A 19,607-nucleotide genomic window follows, 5' to 3' on the forward strand; every position below is an offset into this window, starting at 1 on the left:
CATCCAAAGAAAGCTCCCGATTACCAAGTTGGAGACGAAGTCTGGTTGGCATCAAAACATGTGCCCATAAAAGGTGCCCGGACCTTTGGTCCAAGACATCTAGGACCCTATACCATCGAATCTGTGATAAATCCAGTGGCCGTCAATTAGCCTTACCACCAAGCATGTAAATTCATCCGGTGTTCCATGTGTCACTTGTATAACCTGTACAACCAGGAACCCGAGTCTTAACACCACCAAAACCTGGGATAGTTAATGGAGAGATTGAATTTGAAGTTAAAAACATCCTGGATTCCAGATCTAAGCTATACTATTTAGTGGACTGGAAAGGGTACGGGCCTCAAGACAGAACTTGGGAACCAAGTGAACATATTCATGCACCACGTCTGATTAAGAGGTTTCACCTGGATAACCCCACCAAACCCGGACCGGACAGGAAGGATACCATGAGAGGTGCATTGGGGGGGGTGCTGTCATGACCACTGTGAGGGGGGCACAAGTTGTGCCACAAGGAGGCTCCCACCAGAACCCTGAGGGCCTTAAAACCACTGCAAAAGATCTCCTGGAGCCAGTCCTGGCGCCTTTGGCACCAGGCTCATATGTAGGAAGGAAGGGCTGTTCAAACTAGGTCCCATTTATGTACATGGGCCTTTAAATCCAACATGGAAGCACCCACACAGTCTCGTTCTAAGAAACACGCCATGCGTTCTAGTGTTTTGGGTGTGGCAGGCCTGGAATTACTTTCGCTGGTACTACTTTACCTGGGCTATATAAACCACACCCTGACTGCAGAACATGCTTCGTGTTATTCTGCAACCAGCAGCATGACGCTCACAGTGTCCAGCTCCTGGTCTTCAGCATCTTCCTGCAATACTGTAAGAACAAGAACAAGATTATTCTGTCTTACCTGAGAAAAAACCATCAGGCACTCAGCATCTCAACTGGGCTGCAATCTGTGGAAACCGAGAGAAGAAGAAACATCACTCACCTGTAAGTACTTGCTTAAGGACTTCCGGCGAACCGCTACCACAGCTGCTGTTCGAACATTGCAACCTGCAATAACGAGAAGGGGAAAAACAATATTAGAACGCGTGCTTCCAAAACATCGAATTCCATCAGTCTTACCTGAATTCCATTGCGCTACGCCATGCTTCCATCTGGAGCACCACAGCAACATCTGCAAAGGAAAAGAGACATATTTAGGTTCGCTTTCAATATTAAACAACTGCACAGCGCTCTGATACGTTAACAGATTCCGGGGGCCTGTTTTTCATGGCGCTCTCATCCACTCGCAGCACCACAGCAGCATGTTAGGAGAAGAAGAAGAAAACACAGGTTAGCTTCAAAAGACAGTAAAGGCACTGCGCTTTGCGCTTTCTCTTACCTAGAAACGTGCCTCTCCATCCGGCATGCCAGCATCAAGACCTTTGCACCCGAAAAGAAGTAGATAAAGACATTAACGAATTCCCACCATAAACAGAACAAAGACTTACAATTAATAAACTTACCTGCCTACCAGCAGATTCGGGGTCACAGCAGGCCTGAGCCCAAGGAAGGCGTACTGCACCAGTGAAGCAACTCGGGCAGCTCGCCAACAAACGTCAAGCGCCCCTGCACAAGAAACGCAGAACAGACAGCTCACCCTACAAATAACTAAGGTGAGAAAAGAACCCAATGGGATGGGAATTACAGAGTGCTTCAACGCCTCAAAGGGAGGCATCTGCGCAAAAGTCTGTCATATTGTCAAAGGGTAGTGTTGGATCCAGAAGCCCGGTTGGAGCTTCTATGGTGGCTCAAGCATATGGACGCCTGGAATGGCAGAGCAATCTTTGGTTCGTCCCCAGATGTGGTTCTCGAGTCCGATGCCAGCAGAGCCAGTTGTGGGGCCAAGATAGGTCAGACTTCCACTGGAGGAAAATGGTCAGATCAAGAGAAATGACTTCATATAAATTGTCTGGAGTTGCTGGCGGGTTCCTTCGCGGTCAAGAGCCTTCTCAAAGACCAAGGGAACTGCTGTGTCCTCCTTCGGATGACAATGTTTCAGCAGCGCAATATATCAATCACGTCGGGGGGACCCGCTCGAAGGCCATAGTGGATTTAGCAATGGAATTTTGCCATTATTGCCTGAACAGGAACATTCTGTTACAAGCAGAATATCTGCCGGGAGCCAGCAATGTGGTGGCAGACTGGAATTCCCGTTACCTTCAGGACAGGAGCGACTGGATGCTGAACAAGGAGGTTTTTGCCTTGATTCAGTCTCTTTGGGGTCCCATTAAGATAGACATCTTTGCTTCCCATCTCAACTGCCAGGTTCCTCAGTTTTACAGTTGGAGACCAGACCCCCTAGCACTGGTGACCGATGTGTTTCTCCAGGACTGGTCGGGCCCTCTACCCTATGTTTTTCCTCCATTCACCATGATAGCCAGGACCCTGGTGCAGTTGTGCAGGCAGTTAACTACCCTGGTAATAGGGACCCAGTTTTGGCCCTCTCAGGTGTGGTTTCCTGCTCTCCTGGAGTTAGCGGAAGGTTTTTCTCGTCTTCTCCCTCTCCACCCCAGGCTCCTCATGGACCCGGCGGGTCTCCTACACAAGCTGGTCCTTCAAGGGCATCTCTCCCTTATGGCCTGGAAGAGTTCAGCTCTTCCTGGTGCTTCAGAGGCCTTTCTCGGGACTCTATTAACATCATCAAAGACTCCTGGGGATCTTCCACCAAGGCAGGGTATTCCTCAGCATGTGGCCGCTGGGTTAGCTGGTGTGTGGCTAGGCACCTCAATCCCATTTTTGCTTCTCCAGTAGACATAGCACATTTTTTGGTTGAGTTGTTCAAAGAGGGCAAAGCCTATAGAACAATTAATGGGTTCAGGTCAGCGATATCGGCCGGCCATGTTTTGGTTAAGGGGGAACCGGATGGGAAGCATTTCCTAGTAAGAAAAGCCCTTAAATCCATCAGAGTTAAAGTTCCTCCTAAAGCCAGCTATTAAGTTCTGTGGGGTGTTAATAAGGTGCTGAATTTATTTCTTGCTTGGCCTCATAATCAGGAATTCTACCTGCAACACATTTTATCAAAGCTAGCCATGCTTTTATGTCTTGTCTCCATTATGAGAGTATCTGACATCAGAGCTCTTGACGTGGACAACAAGGTTTTCTCCCCTCAGGGGGTGACTTTCTTTGTGACCAAGATAACTAAATGCATGATTTTTTCTGTTTTTTATCCTGCATTTCCTGAGAATAATAAATTATGTGTGGTACAGTGTTTGAAGTGTTTTGAATTAAAAACAGAAGGGCTTCGCCCCCCAGGTACCTCTCAGCTGCTTGTTTCCTACCGTAAACCATATAAGGCAGTGTTCTTAGCTACTTTGGCTAGATGGGTTAAATGGGTTATGGAAGAGGCAGGGATTGACATCTCTTCCTGTGGAGCACATTCGGTAAGAGGAGCTATGGCCTCAAAAGCGTCTTTCCTTGGGGGAGGTTTGGAGTAGATCTTAAAAGCAGCTGACTGGTCCAGGGAATCTACTTTTAAAACTTTCTATCATAAGTGTATTGATCATGTGATTTTCAACGTGATGCAAGGGCTTTGGACTTGCATAATATGAGCCTCCTTGTCATGCCATAGAATACCTAATCCACCGCACTATCGTGAGTGGGGGTTTAGATTCCATTAAAGACAAGGCGGCGAGTATTATCCCACCCACCCACCCCCCCATTGCTAATATTTGTCTCATTTACAGCTTTGGGTTGATGAGCTTGAGGAAGATGAACCGGTGAAGATCTCTGGAGTTTGCGTCTTGAGGAGTTGGCTGAGCTGTTCTTCGGTTGGATTGTGGACCTTTTTTTTCCGCTCACTATAGCGTCAGGTTGCAGCTTCAAAAGAGGAGTTTGTTTAGAGGAAAGGACATTTAAGGGGGTGGGTCCATCCTGATTGGTTACATGGGCTAGTTCTAAGCCCCATCTTGGACTGGGTTACTGCACCAGGTGTGCTTATGAGTTTTATGTTTTTCTGTTTTAAGAAAAGTTTTTAGATTTTCCAAAAGTTTTCTTTGCTGCTATGTGTCAGTAGTAAAGATTTTTTTGCATAATACTCACCTCCTTGTCTTTAATAGAATCTAAACCCCCACTCACGATAGTGCGGGGGATTAGGTATTGGCCTTCAGCCGGGCGGGTCTCAATCAGGTGAAATTATGTTTTGATTCATTTCAGGTGAGGTTTTAGTGTAACCTCTTATCAGAAATACATACATTGAGAGTACACAAAGAGGTGGCTCACATTGCATGTTTGCATTAATATATGTAATTGCAGCAGCGCAGTGTGGCTGGTGCAATCGTGACTGAATACACATGAGAATGACACAGCAGTGGCCAAGGGCAGGCAATGCACACAGGTGAAGACAGACAGTGAGCCAGCTCAGATACAAAAAGTCTGCTCATTTGCAAAATTGGAGCACGTTTTCTTCACTTTAACTTGAATCCAAATGTGTGCAAAGCTGAAATCTAGAGGTCAAAACACACCCGTTTTTCTCAGTAGATCTTCGTCAATAAACTGGTGCTTGCGAATATCTCTGGAACAGCAGAACTCTGATCCAGACTGTTTTTGTTTTCAGAATCAACATACCATGAACTCTTTTCAATTGTTTTCTTCTCAGGCCCTCTAAATTACTTGATTGAATTCATTAACACATTGCTTCAGAGCGTGCATTATATTGAATAAAAGGAAGGACAATTGCGAACAATAGATATAAGGCTGAGGGAGGTGGGGGGGGGTTCAACCTTCAAAACCAAACAGGTGCCGCATTCCTGTCATCTGAGTCATAGCTGATGAGCAAGACTGCGCCCACAGCAAACAGAGTCAGGGTGTGAAGGTCTGCTCGAGCAGGAATGTTGCAAAGATTTGCAGAATCTGTAGCTATTTGCCGCTTTCTTTTGTCCAGTGGAAGTTTGTTCCAGAGGTTAGGGCCAATTTAAAAAACAAGGATGCCACCAGGCCATTGTCTCCAGGAGGTGGCAGTGGTTAGCAGGACTGATGAAAGCCATGTCAAAGACACAGGAACTGATGCAGATAATGCAGGTAGGGTGATTGTGCCTGCAGCATAGCCATATCAAGAAGGTATTACAGGTAGGGTCATTGCACCTAGGCAAGGCTGCTGCCAATGCATAGGTGGTACTGTAAGTCGAGATACTGCATCAACCGGTCCAAAAGCATTGCATTGGGCAACGTCCCAGGCACAGAGGCTAATTTGCATGGTCAAAAAATGGCTATCAGCCATGTACAACAAATACTTCAGGGAGAGTAACAGTGCTGATTGGCATGTCTTGGATTCACTGCACGCTGGCCATGGCCTGCAGCCCTGCATTTTGTGATGTGTGGGTAGGGTCTATTTGCCAATGGCATGGCCAAAGGCCATACCGTGGCACAATGAATGCTGATCGTGGGCAGCAGCCATACCTGCCGGGAAGTGCAGTTGGGCATCTGTGCCTGGGGCATGGCCGCAGACCAGGCTGAGCGTGCACTGCAAACTGGCTCACTGTGCCGGGAGCATGGCTAAATAGAATGTCCCATGCAGAGTGCTTACTTCCATGTTCAATGGGACTGCATTAGTGCTGCAGTTAGTGCCACTCTGTCTGGCAACATGGCCACAGTGTCAGCCCTCCACTGGTCATGGTGTCAGCAGGCTATCGCCAAAGGCATACCCGAAGGGTATTGTTGGTGGACTCCCAGCACAGAAGGCCTGGCTGCAGGCCATGCAGATCAGTCACTGCATGTAAGGTCTCTGCCAACTTGTCATGAAAGGTACTGGCAATTCCAAAGTCCACGCTCCCACTCAGTGACTGATTAACATGATGTGCCTTGTCTCAGTGGATACTGGTGCCTGGGTAACTGTGCTCAGTGCTTAATAGGTGGGGATGTTTGCCAGGGTTCACCCGGGCACTTATTTCTGAGACTCGGCAATGTCTGTCTCAGACTCAGATTGATTATGAGGAAATGATAGCCAGAGCACCCATCAACCCCAATGAGCAAGTGCGAGCTGTAAATTAACCCCACATGTGTTGACACTCTGGGAAGCAGCTGTCAGTGGCCGCTGTAATGGCGGGGAAGTGCCCACCCCGCAGTGTCACAAACGTGCTAGAAAATATTTGGGACCTGGAACTTTTTTTCTTTTTTTAAATGTCTAAAAAAATGTTTTATTGTGCATTTAGTTTATTTACAAAACTTTAATCACATCAATCAATCTGTTAAACAACGGATTTCATCAAAGTAGAAAAGATTTGACAGTAAAATAAAACACATTTCATCTGAGTCACAATAGAAATTAAAAATATATATAAAAAATGTATAATGAAGAAAAGAAAACACAAAAGCTATACATTATTTACATTAGATACATACAAAACACATACCAATTTGTTTAATATTCAGTGTAGCTATACACTGTCATTGAATCTCCTCAAGGCATCTTTCCACTGCTGCAGTGATTACATTCGAGTGCGCCCCAATAACATACATGCCACTATTTTGTGACCAAAAATCTGTAGGAATCTTAAAGTTTCAAAAAAATGGTAATTAGCATAATGTTGACATCACAGGAAATGATGTCACATGAACTTTGACCTTATGACATCACAGGAAATGGCCTCAAGTGACATATGGCCTTGAAGAGATCACAGGAAAGATCAACATAATGATATGATATGATAGTTTATTTCTATAGCGCCTATACACAATGTGTTATAACGAGATGACCAGGGAGCTGAAACAGGAAATACCCACTGAAAAGCTATAAATCCTTCTGTGTCACCAAGTGCCTAAAGCAGAGGAAATCGGTGTGAAAAGGCAACAAGGTGATACACTTCTATGCCCCAAGAGAAGTGATGGCCACAAGGGCTTCTGCAAATGCAGCTTGTAAGGCAATCCCTAGAACAAAAGTAATATAGAGACAAATATATTGCTGTGCCCTTTAGTCCATAACCCGGATGGAGTACATACAGGGGATTATACATTTCTTCAACATGCAGTCCGGCGTGGACGATCAGGTGGCAACCATTTAGCAAGGAAATGGCCTAAAACTTTTCCTTCTTCACTGTACAACGAGCAAAGTCAACGTGTGCCTTCCCAAACAGACCTAAAGTAGTGCCTGACGAGGTGTCTCTCCTTCATGGTACTACACACTTGCATTCCCAAAGTTGGTCTTTGACTCTGACCCGCATAAGCCGGGCAACCCAGGCAGAAGAACTTAACTGGCATGCTGAGATGAGTAAGCTGGCCAGCACTGGAGCCAGACAGGGCGAGCCGGTAAATATCCTGGCCCCAGGCCGTATTAATGAATGGTGCAATTCGGGTAAGCAGAGGCAGTCTGCAGGAAGTCATCCTGTCCCATTATCACCTGAAGTGGCGGTGATTAATTACAACAAAGGCACAGAGCATGTGCGAGCCGGCCCCCTGGCCAGAGTAACCAGGAGATGTCTAAGGTACTGTGCTCTGCAAATGGGCAGGAAAGTTGCTTTGATAGAGGACAATTCCTGTTATGTTAACCACAATCTAGTATATCGTTACCTGATTACCTGAGCTGGCAGCACCGTAGCGCTCAAGCAGGCCCAGCATATGAGCAGTTTTATGTCTGTCTAAACACATTTATGGTACACATCAACTTAAATTCGGAGCATCATCATGAAAGACGGGCAAGTGGATATTCCGCACCTAATATTAATGGACTGTTAATGATGTGCCCAACACCTGGGACCATGGTGTGCCTGTTGAGAGGGTGTGCTTTTTCCAAATGTGATCCTCCATGGCCATTAAAATTAACAAAATATGGAGGCTCAGCCCAACCCTCTACTTCAGGAATCTCGTAGTAACAGAACTGTTGAAACGGTGCTGTTCCAGCAGCATGATAACTGATTTGCTTTCTTTGCTTTTCATGATTTTTTTTACCACGTGCAGCACCCAGAAACAATTGCGAGATGAAGTACAGCAAGCACTATGCAAAACTCCTAAATAAATGGCATTATACATGTATTTATTTGGTTTTTAGCTAACACTTTACAATAAGTGTAGCCAGATAATGCTCCCCCACACACTTATCAAGGAGTAGTAACACCACCCCAGCCCCCCAGCATTTACCTGTTCTTGCACCCTCCCCTTCCTCCTCCCCCCTTGCACTTCTCTCGCTGCCTTCCCCCGCACTTGCACGTTCTGAATAACACAAGGTCTAGTAAGATCGTTTGTTTTGTCCTCCCTCTGTCTTCCCTCCCTTGTCTTGTCGTGCCTAGAAACATTTATGTACAGGACAGGCGTGCGCTGTTAAAAATGTCACATCATATCATATTTTTAATATACTGGCTAGGAAATCAGGCTAAACTAATTTTTTTTTAAAAATGTTGTAAAATCTCAACCGATCCGCACTGACAAAGGGACAGTTGTGTGTTTTTATGACAGGGTGCTCCCCCTGTTTGTAATCCCTCTGCTTGAATCATGTTACTGCTGTTTTGGTTTGCAGAACGGATGCTGCCGCAGTAAGAGGGGGGCGAGAAACAATGATGAGAAAGAGGGAAAGAGAAGAGGCAGGTCGGAGGTAAAGATAGGGGGCCTCATTAGGACTCCGGCGCTAAACCATGGTGCTACTAGAACCATGGTCCATGCCGGAATCCGCCATGGCGGAATGGGGAATTACCACCCCATTCTGAGGTTGGTGGGCGGTAATTCCCCATGCCGCCATGGCCCTTCCCCATTTTTGCCCCATAGGGCTCAATGGGAATGGGGAAGGCGCAAATTACGGTACCGCAAATTGCGGTACCGTAATTAGCACCAAGGTCCCTTTGCGGGTCCCTACTTTAACGGCTGGTAATACCAGCCGTTAAGGTCGGGTCCCGTAAAGGGACCTCGTAATTAGGCGCTAGGTGTTTAATGGCGCCGCAGCCTTTTACGGCGCCGTTAAACACTTAGCGCCTGGGTCATAATGAGGCCCAGGGAGTGGAAACAGAGAGAGGAAAAGATAGGAGAGAGACGGGGTTGGTTAAAGAGAAGGGGAATGAACCTTGCTTGCTGTATTACCTGTTTATGCCCGCTATGTTTGCTTTCTTATTCACAGTGTTAAGGTTCAGGAAGGGGCTCGCCAGTCACCCTGGACTGTAAAGTGTACAACTTGCAGAGCACTGCAGTCCGCACAGGACTGTGCACCCTACATTGGGGTTTTAGTACAACTGAGTACAGCAGCTCCATAGCTTTATTTAAGTCACGTCTGCCACAACAACTTTCAGAACACAACTTAAAACGGAGGCAGAAGTTTTACCTCGGCAGCCGAACCGTGGGGAGCTTCTCTGTGGCACTTTTGTTTGCCTCTGCTCAGGGGTTCCGGCTGTCTCATTTGGGCTTCCCAAGTACGTGCCGAGGCACCATTAGTTCTTCCAGGGGCCGAGGTGCTTCCTCAGTGTTGCATGATTCCAGCTTCAGCCCAGCCGTATCACGTGGCTGCTTACCCAGCTCAGTCAGTAATGGAACAGATTACTTTCGATTTCAATGGGAAGCGCTGTCTGTTGCTCCTAAAAGTTTGGCTTTTCAGCCCTGCTTTTGATTGCACAAGTCTTGGGGGTGTTTCTAGAGGATGAGTCGGCGTAGTCTACCCCGCCGAAACAACAGCTTTAACTCTTTCTTATCTGCAGCTTAAGCTAATGGCTCTGTGTCTGTGTCGGATCTCGCTCCAAGGCATCAGCGCCGGTGGGAGCCATAAAGCAACATTACAGAAAGTGACACCTTAATTAGTGGTAGGATTAACCACTGAAATCGGTAGGCGGTAGGAGTGCTTGAAAGGCGGTACCCTACCGCCTAAATCAGTAGGGTTGGCAAGTCTGCAATAAGTGTTGACCAAAATTGGTCATATGAAATACTTTGAGCGTTTAAGACATGTCACGAGTAGCCTTTTGTTAGGCAGAATCACCTGCATTACCCTTTGGGAACACAACAGGCAGTTAGGACTACAAGTGTAAGCACAATTTCACCTTTGGTACACGCCTGTACTACACAGTAAAGTGGTAGCGATGGCTGAGCAGCCAGACTTATCTCAAGAGTTTAAGTGAGCAGTAGAACAAGTTACACAAAGGACCAACGAATACAGTGATTCAAATATATACTTACTCAAGGTTTCTTGGTAAAAGAATATACATTTATTTACTGAGTCGGTTAGAAAACATTACACTAGCATAATCTGCTCAATATCACACACTAATAAACCACAAAAATACAACCGGTAGGTAAATGAACAAGTTTAGCTCCAATGAAGTGGGAGCAAAATGGCACTTCAGATACTTATTAAAGGAGTAAAAAGACAAGGTAATAAGAAAAGACAACCCAAATAAATTCATAGGCAGGCCCATGCCAAGGGTTATAGTTAAATACAACCAGCAATTCTTCTCAATAGGCCTTGGCCAAAGTCAATGGTTCAGTGTCTTTTGTATAGGATAGAACAGTTCTGGTAAATAATGGTTAAGTCTTTGCCACAGAGATTAGAAGAATTTGGCTAGGCGAAAAGTTTGAGGAATGTTAAGGGAAGGACAATCCTTCATAGTTGAGGAAAGTTCCACGCACTTTCTTGATGGCCGAAAAGATTTCCGGACCGCGTTTCCACAGTACTTTGTCAATGAAGAAAGCTGTATCTGAGGCAATTGTTCCTGGCAGTTTGAGCAGATTTCACTGTTCCTGAGCTTCAGTCGTGGGGACAAGAAGGAAGACGTCGAGAGGTTCCTGCACTGCCCAGGGATGAGGCCAAAAGCTTTAGCTAGACGCCGGTTTATGGTGAGAGTGCTTTAAAGTCCACAAGCTGGTTTCCTTCCCTCTGGCTATCCAGATTTCAACAGCACTCTGATGAAAATTCGACCAGATGTGGACGGTGTCCAGGTGGCGTGCAAGTTGGTTGTTCCCACCAAACTCAAGGGAAGAAGTTAACCTTGAAGTGCTTCTCTGTCGATGACCTGCAGCAGGGCTTCACCGGTCATCTAGGAGTTGCAGCAGTCCTCTTACTTCAGCTCGTCTTCAGTTCTTTCGTTCCAGTGGTCTACTCTGCTTTCCAAGTCCTAGGGACCTGCTTTTAAACAGTTTTCCCCCATTCATTCCAGCCTGGCTGTCACTCACACAGCAGGGTGGCTGTCCTTGCCGGACAGCCAGCCGGCCATTCACGCCAACGTGCATTCAGATCTCCTAGGAGACTAAGCACATAGAGTTTCGGGCACCTCCCTCACATCCTGTCCACCCCAGACATTCAGGCGCCAGAGGATGGCTTCAGCACTGACGCCCGACAAAGGCCAACAAACAAAGGGGCCAAACCTGGTTTGACGCGCCGAGACAAACACAAGGACCTTTCCTATAAGAAATGGCGAAAAAAGATGACCAGAGTCTGTTTTTACAGATAGGTCTTGATCGCCATATTGAAAAACATGACTGGATTTTTAGCTACCGTTGTTAGCAGTTGGGAAAAATCATGCCACCAGCCATTTAAAGTAGGAAAGGGTAACATTTTACTGTTACATGAGTGTTTTGACTCAGGGGAACCTAAGCAACCCCTCCAGCACTCTATAGGAATATAGTGTGTGCTGGGTCAGTAAATTTAAAGAAACTAGTAAAGTCAATTTAACTTTACATGCTCTGGGATACACTATTCAGTCCCAGAGAAGGTATTTAAACCTTAGGAAGTCTGAAAGACATCCCTGTGTCACTACAATGAAGGTGCTGTGTGACACACAGAAAAATATGATGCCTATGGAGTTGGCTGAAAACTCCATAACCAAAGAACACAAAAGTAAAACACACATCAAAATACATGAAAGAGTGGGAAAAAAAGGCTCACACTCTTTCCAGAAATGCAACCTATCTATATAATTATCTATCTTAGAACTCCAATTAGTTTTTTTATTATCATCTTGTAATTGGGTGTGGATTCAAAAATATCATGATCAACCTTAAAAAGTCCTAAATGTGCCTTTGTCGATAATTTTAATTTTGTTATCAAATTTATTTTTACCTTCGTCATCAATTTGTTTGCCCAAAAGTTGCAGAAAACAATTTGAGTCACAGCTTGTTTTCAAATGTTTACCATACAACTGTGTTCTCTGAACATTCCATATTGACACTAAAGAAGGCGGACCAAATTCTAATCTGAGCACCTCTACCGGCACTGAATTGGGTAGGTTTATTACTTTACGAAGTAATTTACCTTTGAGTTTGTCTAACCAACAAACATAGTCCTAGGTAACGCATCAAGCGCGTATAGAATGGGAGGAATGATATTGATACGATAAACCTCTAAAAAACCATCAATGTTGTATCCATCACGGTGCACAATATAGTTTTTCAAGACTAACCACTTTTTCCAAGTTTTTACCAGAGCGACCTCAGCATAATATGATGGTGGAGGTCTTATTTTCAAAGGGAAGCCTAGATAAGTGAAAACCATTGTACGTTCTAAGGCAGCATTTTGCAGTTCCATACAAAAGGATTTTTCTCTGAGGTGCTTTTGCATATGCTATTAGTGCGTTTATTGTTCTCTTTAGTCCGATAAGGGTCTGATTGAACAATAGTATGTCATCAGCGTACGACAGACAAAACATTTGGTCACCAGTCATTTTAGGCAGCACATTTTGGGCATGTCGCAGTGCGTGTTCTAGGTCAGCAGTGGAGAGATTGTATAATATGGGGCCCAGAACACAGTCTTGTTTCAATCGCTGATTAGTTTGGTAATACTTGGTATAAGAACCTACAGAAGTCAATCTAATTGTGTCTGAGGTGTTTGTGTATAGCTGTTGTATATAATAAAGTTGGCTCAATTCCCCAATATGTACGTTTTTCCCAAAGTGATGGTCTTGATATAAGGTCAAAAGCTTTACAAAAATCAATGTAACAGCAGTACACATTTTTTTCATCTTTGTTACTGTACTCCTCAATCAAATATTGGAGCGTGCAAATGTTAGTAATGGTGCTATAATATTTCCTGAATCCTCTCTGGTATAGACTGAATCGTTTACTGTTTGTGACCCATGTCCATATTTTCCCTAATAAAATACTGTAAAAAATCTTCTGGCTAGTGTCCAACATAGCCAGAAAACAGTAGTTGGAGACAGTAGTTGAACGGTTCCCATCTATCGCCTTTTTTCAAAGATTGGCACAAGCACTGATTTGTGCCAGCTGACAGTAATGGAGCCCATCTCTTCAATATGGGTATAGAGAGATTTCAATATTTTTGCCTACATTTCAGGATGTCCCTTAAAAACTATGTTTGGGATTCCATCCGCCACTGGGGCACGCAAGCCCTTGAGCTTTGAAATAAAATTAACCAGTGTTTCTTCTCCAAATTAAGCACTGACTGTGCCTCTCTTATGGGACTAATATTTGGCATGGTTTCAGGATATACTCAGGCGGACATTCTTTTAGTGTCACTGTTTCCGGAGATAGCCAAAGGCCATGTTCTACTGACAGTAACCCCCACATCGCTAGACGATTTTTACAGCCATGCGGCATACCTGGACAAGAGACTTAGACACTGGGGTTACCCCAAAAAACTACTTACAAATTCCAAGAAATGAGCCAGGTTCACCAACAGGGAGGCATTAATTAAACTGCAGGACCCAACACTGCAAGACAAACATGAACGACTTGCCTGCGTTATAACACATGGCACCCAGATGTTCCAAATTAAGAACATTATACAAAAATATTGGCCACTGGCACGTCTAAATTTACCGGAAGAACCACCTCCACGGTTTGCGTTCAAATGCGCCAGAAATATACGTGAACATCTAGTCCATTCTCAATTAATGATGGAGCCACCAAGAAATGGCCTTTGGAATCAATGCACCATCAAAAGTCACTACCTGTGTGGGAGCTGCGTGGCCTGGAAATCCACTGCCAGAATACAAAGGTTACAAATTGGGAACAGGACATGGACTTTACGAGACATGACTAACTAGAAAACAAGCCAAGTAGTTTACTGCATAGAATGCCCTCGCGTTATGTTGGTCCAGCTATAAGATCTGTAAACACACGTATCTCCAAACATAGATCCAAGATTCAGTGGAACACTATATAGATGCCCATCAAACACCGGATTATCTACTTTGGTGGGTCTTAGAAAAAGTGAAAGGGGATCCCAATGAACCAAGATGGCTTTTGGACCTTGAATGCCACAGGATCCATAGATTAGACACTTTCAACTATGGACTTAACAAACAATTTGTACCGCGGCTACATAAACAATTACCGGCCAGACATGGACTTTTCAGAGGAATCCATCTATTGTCCCACCAAGGCATGTTCAACCTTCCACACATCCCAATTAGGCTAATTTGCCCAGGGGGTCTTTCTCCACCATCTTGTTCTATTGCCATCTCGTGTCACTATTTCCCACATACACATTACCCAGGGGGACTTTTTTGCACATGTCTTACATTATCCAATGCCCCGATAGGACCTTTATGATGACTTTTCCCTCCATTTGTTGGTTTGTTGACGCCACACATACAGCCTGAGTAAATTCAAAAATGTCCTTACGGTCCCCCGGACCACATACAAATTTCAAACATCTGTGTTTTTTTCGGGCCCTGTCTCAGACGAGTTCGCTCGCACTGTCACTTTTCCATTTTGTATCCCTGGTGGTTGCCACGCCTCCCCGCTGACACTACAGGCCGCGTCGTCATCTCCTTGACAACGACGCCACCCCCAGAAAAGATGGGCCCTCTATAGATCTCGGGTCCAACCACAGAGGAGCTTCCAGCGACTACGATGGCAACCACATAAATACCTCTCCAAGATCGGTAACCCGGCACAATGTTTCCCTACCTGCGTCCACTTCTTCTCTTTATGTCTCAGAAGACTACATATTCTCCCTATATGTCCCACCTTTGAGCCTGCCCCTTGCAGTTCATACCACAAGGCTAGATGGAACCCTTCGCCCGATCCTTGTAGTTTAGCACTTTATCATGATTTCTTTCCACTCATACAGATGCAGCAGGACAGTAGCATCCACATCGCAGTGCCCTTCGTGTGATTTTCATACGACAACATGACTTGCGGAATCATTCGCACACACATCTCCCAGGTAAGCTATAACAAACCTGATTGTACTAGGGTGATTACACCTTTCTTGCCCAGCATTTTAGGATCACAGGGGAGTTCATCTGGAACTCTCCACCTTTCGTTTCAGAGTCAAGCAATTCCGGCCATCTGACATTGAGACACAGGGGATTGACAACCATCCACAAGTGGCCCCAGCCCCATCCCATGCAGTGGCTGCCAGTCACCTTTACCACCAGGTGTCTCTGTCGTCAGCAGCATGCATTGCACCCCTGCTCACGGGCCAGGAGATATGGAGTTTTGATACCTAGGGTAAGTTAACCCCTAGGTTTCCACATGAGGAACAACCTTCTTTATTTTTTTTAAAACATATTTTTATTAAAATTCACAAGGTAACAGTAAAGACATAACATTCACCCCTCAAGGGGCGAAGCGGCGTGTGAATCAAAAACAGTTTAAACATTTTCTTGATGGTATAAAACAATTGAGACAAAAGGAAATTGTAGGAAAGAAAAGAAAGTTAAGAAGAACCCTGTAGTAATATCAGAACTCTCTTGGACGCCATGAGCTTAAAATGTGAAAATAAGGGATACATTGTTCATTTTTTTATATGTCGAGAAGGCTTTTGATAGAGTAAATTAGACGTTTTTGAATTACACTCTATTAAAGATGGGATTTGGGCCACTATTTGTTAATGCCATACGAGCTTTACAATCTGATATTTCAGCTAGGGTCTGGGTAAATGGAGGGTTTATGGACCCCTTCAAACTGCCCTTTGTCTCCCTTCCTTTTTAATTTGGCACTGGAACCCCTAGTAGCCTATATTTGACAGAATATGAACGTAAGAGGGTTGTGTGTAGGAGGAGGTGAACTTAACGTTTTGGCTTATTCTGATGATGTTGTAATAGTCCTGAATAACCCGGCTGAGGGTGGTTCTGCTTTGAAAAGTATGATAGAAGAGGTGGGAAGATTGTCAGGATATAAGATCAATTGGGGAAAATCGCTTGTTTTCCAGCAAGGATTGTCCTGAATCAAAATCATTTGTTAGATTGGTATTGTAAGTGGGAAAATGAATGTTAAGTATTTGGGGATTTATTTGATTCGAGATGTTAATAAACTTGTTGAATATAATGTGAATAAGATAGTTGAGATACTCCAAAAAGATATTAGGAAATGGCGTTGTACTATTTTGAGTATTTGGGCAAAAGTTAACGCAATTAAAATGATGTTGCTTCCGAAAGTATCATATATTTTACAATCAATCCCTTTGAAGTTTACGAAAAAGGTTCTAGGACAAATTGATAAAGTTTTTCAAGAATTCTTATGGGGTGCTGGGAAAAGAGCTAGGATTTCTCGGTATGTTATGGTTCAGGGATTTCAAGAGGGTGGATTTGGGTACCCTATGCTAGGGAATTATTGTAGGTGGTTTCTCTTAAAAAATGTTTTTATCTTTTCTAATGATGATTGGGATCCAGTGCCTTGGTGGGTACAAATGGAAAAAGAAATGGTGGAACCATATAATGTAAAGAGTTTGTATTCTATTGGAAAACGATTGCATCAAGCTATGAACTTGAAATCTATTGTTGTCACAAAGGATGCACTGGTTTAATTGATAATAAGCAATGGTCAAGGTTTATATATTTATAAGGATGCATCGCTCTGGGGGAATCCGGGACTACAGCTGAATAATAGGATGTTGAATTGGAAGAGATGGAGTAGTAAGGGTATTCTAGTGATTGGTGATGTTTGGAATGATGATGAAATGGTTTCCTTTGAATATCTGACTGAAAAATTTGGACTAAATAGGCGGGAGTTGAGAAGATATCAAATCTTGCAGGATTTGATTTCTGGTAGACAACAGATGATGGGAACTCGAATAGTACAGAAACCGGATATTTGTACATTGTTCTCTGCAGGGCAACAGAAAGTGTCTAGTTTCATGAAGTTTATGCCTTAGGAACATCTCTGGTTAGCATCATGGGAGAAACTCAGAATGTCTTGGTCTGAGGAGTTGGGGGAGGAGATTTCGGAGAAGGAATGGGAACAAATTTGGAGATTTCCAATAAAGGCAAAACTTGACTTGAACTTACGTTACATTCATCAGAGAGTGTTGGGTAGGGTTTATTGGACTCCAGTTCGCATGTGCGACTTGGGGCTAGTAGGAAGTGAGCGTTGTTGGGGCTGTCGGAAGGAGACGGGTACGCTGCTACACATGTTATGGTACTGTGATAGAGTGAAGGAATACTGGAAAGATGTGTTAGATAGGATTGATGCAGTTTGGAACATTCACTTTTCACAAACTTCTTCGTCGGTGATCCTGCAATCCATAACGTGCAGCCGCAATGTTGATTATGTAACAAGAATCTGGATTTGTAGAGGTGTTCTTGTGGCAATTAGGCAGGTCTTGAAAGTTTGGAAAACAAGGAAGAAGCCTCTAGCTGAGGATTGGCTCTATGATATGATGATTCTTCCAAAATATGAGAAATGTTTGTTTTATAAACAATGCAAGGAAATGGTTTATGAAGATATTTGGGGTCCTTTTCATGAGTTCTATGGAAATTGACAAGTTACCATTGAGGTGTGCTTTAAACATTTTGACTTGTATTATAAGGGGGGGATTTAGGGGTGGGGGTATGTATTTGTTGTCTTTTGTGTAGTTCTGTCTCTTTGTGCTGTTTGGTCTGTTTTGTTAAGTCAAGTTGTACCTTAATAGTATTTGAGCTTGGTTCTTTATTGTTTATCAGTAGTAGATATACTGTTGTGATCTCATGTTTTTAATTGTACACATTGGTTATTATAACTGTGCATAATTCAAGCTCAATATTGGTTGTGTGTTTTGACTGTTCATTGAAAATCATAAATAAAGTGTTTAAAAAAAGTTTAAAAAAAGAAGAACCCTGTAGAAACCCCCTACTCTCCCCAATCCTGCTTTGCCTGGGGCCTCTTTCTGGAAGCTATATTTTTTCGGAGGAATAAGGGTTTTCCTGCAACCACCAGGGGACAGGACGATTGCGGTGGTTTAACATGTGCCGGCCGTCCCAGGCTAGCTGCTCGCATCGGCATGTCAGTGAGGATCAAGAAGCAGGAGGTCCACTGGTAGGGTCTGTCTATTCTTACTGTGAGTGTCTATTTACAAGATCATCTTGGGTTACTCGGGAGGGAGATTGCAATGTCATAGCGTTCGATTCCCAATATTCAAGAAAGGGAGCCACTGCATGTCAATGTGCATGTGGGATTCTTGGAGAGCTGCTGTGAGGCTTTCCATTACATAGATCTCCATGGCTTTGCTCAACCACTACCTCTTGGTGGGTAGGTGATATAGCTTTGTAATCAGGCCCCTGGTCCCTAAATGCGAGTTCAGTACGCTCTCGAAGGCGGTCAGGGGGCGCCGTAACTGAGTGTTCCATCTCTTATCCGTAAGGACCCTCTTCAGCTGCAGGAAGGGTAGCAGTTTGATTTTGAGGCCCTGCTGTATGTGTTCCAACTCCCCCCTAGACAGGAAGTTGCCCTCCTTCCACATCTGGCCTGCTCTGACCAACCCTTGCTCATATTGCGGTCAGAAACGAGCAGGGTCTATCTGGTGGTCCCTGATCGGGAGGCCCAGATGCAGCTAAGGGGCAATTGACACATTGTGATGCCCCTCAGGCACGGGTTACCCGTCTTCAATATTGACTATAGGACCCTTAGGACTGGGTGGTTCAGTGCTCGATGTGGAAATGACCCTAGGGGGGCCCAAAGCCATTCTCCTAGTGTGGCTGGGGTGAAATACCTGTTCTCCAAGTGGACCCATTGTTTGTCTTTAGGTTCCCTTAGATCATCCACCAAAACTCAGAGCTGTGCTGCCCTGTAGTACTCCAGAAAATCTGGATATGCAAGGCTGCCTTTTTCTTTGGGAAGTATCAGTGTGCTGTATGCAATACGGGGTCTTTTACGGTCCCACAAGAAAGCAAGAAGGGTGTTTCTTGCCTCCACAAAGAAGGAGCCTGATAGGATAACCGGGAGGGATTGAAATAAAAAGAGGAGTCGCTGCAGAACATTAATCTTCACTGCCGAAAGCCTACCACCCCATGAAAGCTTCAGTTTGGCCCAACCCTCAGTGTCATGTTTGATTTGCGTGCAAAGCGGTTCATAATTTGCATGGTACAGGTCAGTAAGGTGTTTGGTTATGCTTAAATATTTTAGGTCATTTCCAGACGTCTTTAGGCCCCAGTTGCTTGGGTGTGAATCGGAGCTCACTGCTTCGTCTGTTAGTGGTAGGACTATCATTTTGTTGTGATTAATACCGAACCCGGAGTAAGAGCCGTATTCCTCAATCATAGATAAGAGCGCTGGTATAGACTGTGAAGGGTGGGTTAGATAGACCAAGACATCATCCACAAATAAGGCTAATTTGTATTTTTTACCGAATCTCCTAAAGCCAGATATTTTACTCTTGCTTCGAATGATGTGGGCCAGGGGTTCCATGACCAGTACATAAACTAAGTTCCTCTTGTTAAATTAAATGGGGAGTATGCTATTCAGTTGACCACCACTCTTGCTATCGTGTTGTTATAGAGCACTTG

Source organism: Ambystoma mexicanum, chromosome 4p, assembly GCF_040938575.1.
Source record: "Ambystoma mexicanum isolate Mex_15411 chromosome 4p, UKY_AmexF1_1, whole genome shotgun sequence".
In the NCBI taxonomy this organism is placed as follows: domain Eukaryota; kingdom Metazoa; phylum Chordata; class Amphibia; order Caudata; family Ambystomatidae; genus Ambystoma; species Ambystoma mexicanum.